General features: G+C 40.3%; 1 pseudogene; it reads right to left on the reverse strand.

The window, feature by feature from the left end:
• LOC111968212 (rho GTPase-activating protein 44-like) overlaps window positions 1-1,853 on the reverse strand; it is a 43,892-nt pseudogene extending 42,039 nt beyond the window's left edge.
• Window positions 1,854-3,818: the final 1,965 nt, after the last annotated feature.

Genomic DNA, 3,818 nt, shown 5'->3' on the forward strand with positions numbered 1-3,818 from the left:
TCGAAATAAAGACGTTTCTGAACAAAGGACCCCTTGGAGAACATTCTGATGGAAGATCAACAAAGATAAGGACCCAATTTGGGATGCTTTTTCATATATCTGTCGAACTGTGCTATGCTACCGTTTGCCTTGAGTCAATGCTGTTGTGATGTTAGCTATTGTAGTAAGCTAATATGACGATATATTGTGTTTTCGCTGTAAAACACTTCAAAAATCGGAAATATTGGCTCTATTCACAAGATCTTTCTCTTTCATTAGCTATCCACCATATATTTTTCTGAAATGTTTTATGATGTGTAATTAGTAGTTGACGTTGGTGTCTGTATTTTCTCTGACTACTCCCGTGCGATTTCTGACTGTAGCTATGATGGTAGCAGTAATGTAAAACTGATTTATAGCTAAAATATGCAAATTTTTTGAACAAAACATAGATTTATTGTGTAACATGTTATAGGACTGTCATCTGAGGTAGTTTTTTCTAGGTTATTTAGGTTGGTTCTAGGTTAGTTAGGTTGGCTTGTGCATGCTACTTGCATCCTACTTGTGCTGTGAAAAATGTCTGTCCTCTTTTTTATTTGGTGGTGAGCTAACATAAATATATGTGGTGTTTTCTCTGTAAAACATTAAAAAAATCGGACATGTTGGCTGGATTGACAAGATGTTTATCTTTCAAATGCTGTATTGGACTTGTTAATGTGTGAAAGTTAAATATTTTAAAAAAAATAGATTTTGAATTTCGCGCCCTGCACTTGAGCTGGATGTTGTCATAGGTGTACCGGCGTCGGGCTGCAGCTATAACAGGTTAAATGCGGTGGTTCGCGCTTTCAGTTTTGCATAAATGCCGCCACCCATCCACGGTTTCTGGTTAGAGTAGGTTTTAGTAGTCACAGAGGGTACAACATCTCCAATGCACTTCCTTATAAACTCACTGACCGAGTCAGTGTATAGATCGATGTTGTTCTCTGAGGCTGACCAGAACAAATCCTAGTCCACGTGGTCAAAACAATATTGAAGCGTGGATTCCGATTGGTCAGACCAGCGTTGAATAGTTCTAGTCACTGGTACATCCTGTTTGAGTTTCTGCCTATAAGACGGTAGGAGCAAGATGGCGTCGTGGTCGGATTTGCCAAAGGGAGGGCAGGGGAGGGCTTTGTATGTATCACGGAAGACGGAGTAGTATTGATCGAGTGTATTACCCCCGTGAGTACTACAATCGATATGCTGATAGAATTTAGGTAGCCTTGTTCTCAAATTTGCTTTGTTAAAGTCCCCAGCTACAATAAATGCAGCCTCGGGATATATGGTTTCCAGTTTACATAGAATCCATTGAAGTTCCTTGAGGGCCGTTGTGGTGTCTGCTTGATGGGGAATGTACACAACTGTGACGATAACTGATGAGAATTCTCTTGGGAGGTAATATGGTCGGCATTTGATTGTAAGGAATTCTAGGTTTGGGTGAGCAGAAGGACTTGAGTTCCTATATGTTGTTATGATTACAACATGAGTCATTAATCATGAAGCATACACCCCCACCCTTCCTCTTCCCAGAGTGGTGTTTATTTGTGTCGGCGCGATGCATGGAGAAGGAAAGGTGGCTGAACCGATTCCGACAACATATCCAGAGAGAGCCATGTTACCGTGAAACAGAGGATGTTACAATCTCTGATGTCTCTATGGAAGGCGACCCTTGCTCGAATTTCATCAACCTTGTGGTCAAGACACTGGATATTGGTGAGTAGTATACTCAGGAGCGGTGGGCGATGTACACGTCTACGGAGGCTGACCAGGAGGCCGCTCCGTCTGCCCTTTCTGCGGCGCCGTTGTTCTGGGTCGGCTTCTGGGATAAGATCCATTGTCCTGGGTGGTGGTCCAAACAGAGGATCCACTTCGGGAAAGTCATATTCCTGGTCGTAATGTTGGTAAGTTGACATCACTCTTATATCCAATAATTCTTCCAGGCTGTATATAATAAGACTTAAGATTTCCTGGGGTAACAACGTAAGAAATAATACATAAAAAAACGAAATACTGCATAGTCTCCCAAGGACTCGAAGCGAGGCGATCATCTCCATCTCTTGATTGTGTCCGGACAATGTATGTAGTACGTATAAGCTGGAAGTAGGAGCCTAAGTGTTGTTGTTCATTAGTTTACTCCATTTAGGGAAGGGGTGGTAGGGTTAGTGGAAAATAATAAAGGAAAATATATTTTAGATGTGTATATATACAGTAAATAAAATGTTATTTGTCACATGCGCCGAATACAACAAGTTTAGACCTTACAGTGAAATGTTACCTACAAGCCCTTAACCAACAATGCAGTTTTAAGACAAATAAAGTACATTTTTTTAAATAAGTAAAAAATAGATAAGTAAAACATCTCAAATAAAAGTAACAAATAATTAAATAGCAGCAGTAAAATAACAATAGCGAGGCTATACACACACACACACACACACACACACACACACAACAACACACACACACACACAACACACCCACCACACACACAACACTATCACACCACCACACACACACCACACACACACACACACCCAATTTACAAAAAAAATATGTGAGGGATTAGGGGAAAATGATAGCCACGCAATTACATTGATGGAAACTACAATCTATCTGCAATATTACAGCTGATCTACCCCTTAAATTGTATTTTTATTTAAATACATAATTATAATAATAACTGCTATAGCCTACTGCCATCGCACGTTCACTCTTCTTTCAAACTACCAGTGAGTTCTATTGGCTGCTGTATTTAACATTCAGGAAAAAATACCTTGTGTCCGTCTTCGAAGTCTATTGGTATAAGACATGCAACAACAAAAAATGATTTCCAGCAAGCCATTCTAGTCTAGGTTTTTCTGCATGGGACTCCAAGAGCTAAGGAGCGTTTTTTTAAGGAGAGGCCAGCGGAGCACATGTGGTTGCATATTGTGCTTATTGTGCATAACACATCATTAATAAGCTAAATAAAAGGCTAATACTGCTAGGACATCTATATATAGGGCTATATATCAATCTAGAACAGGATTATCCATTTTGGATGCAATTTGAATGGAGTTGATGGAGAGAGAGAAAGACTGCGAGAGTGCTCATGCGTGCACAGATTTAAAGTAATGATATTCGAGTGTTGGTCTGTTTTAAAAGTCTGCAGCTGCAATAAAAAATCTAATGATCTTTACAATTAAAAACAAGGTGACCCCTGAAAGCCAGACGGAGATGGGTACCTTAGACACACATTAAGTATTTATATTAGGCTACTGTAGCATGATATTCTACAGCAAAATGTAGGCCTACCTGTCAAAGAAAAAAAAGTATAATTATGCGCTCCATACTGAGATGGGCTGTCTGTCACCACCCTGAGCGTTGATTCATCATGCAGAGGCCATAGAGAAGCCAGATTTAGACATTGCATATCATTTAACAGTTCCATTTCACGCCATGCTGTTCAAATAAATAATGTATTGTAATTTAACGGTTTCTCTCAGTTATTTCAGAAAAAATGAGTGGTTTTGGGCGGCAAATCCCGGTAAATCTCGTTAACTGGGTTCCCACCATTCAACCCTACATGGGTCCCTGCCCCTCCATCTCTCGTTCAGGCCGTGGACCAGCCACCTTAAATGGCACTTTAAACACTTCACACACAGAGGATGACTACTCTCATCAAATATTCATTCATCTGCCTAGTACTTCATCTCAATCAGCCTCAAGGACCAAGGAATGTCCTATCATTGTCTACAGTGGCTAAAGGCTACTGATCTTGGATGGTGCTGTTAGTTAGCCCTTTGTGCAGTGCATCCCTA

This window comes from Salvelinus sp. IW2-2015, linkage group LG8 (genome assembly GCF_002910315.2).
Source record: "Salvelinus sp. IW2-2015 linkage group LG8, ASM291031v2, whole genome shotgun sequence".
In the NCBI taxonomy this organism is placed as follows: Eukaryota; Metazoa; Chordata; class Actinopteri; order Salmoniformes; family Salmonidae; genus Salvelinus; species Salvelinus sp. IW2-2015.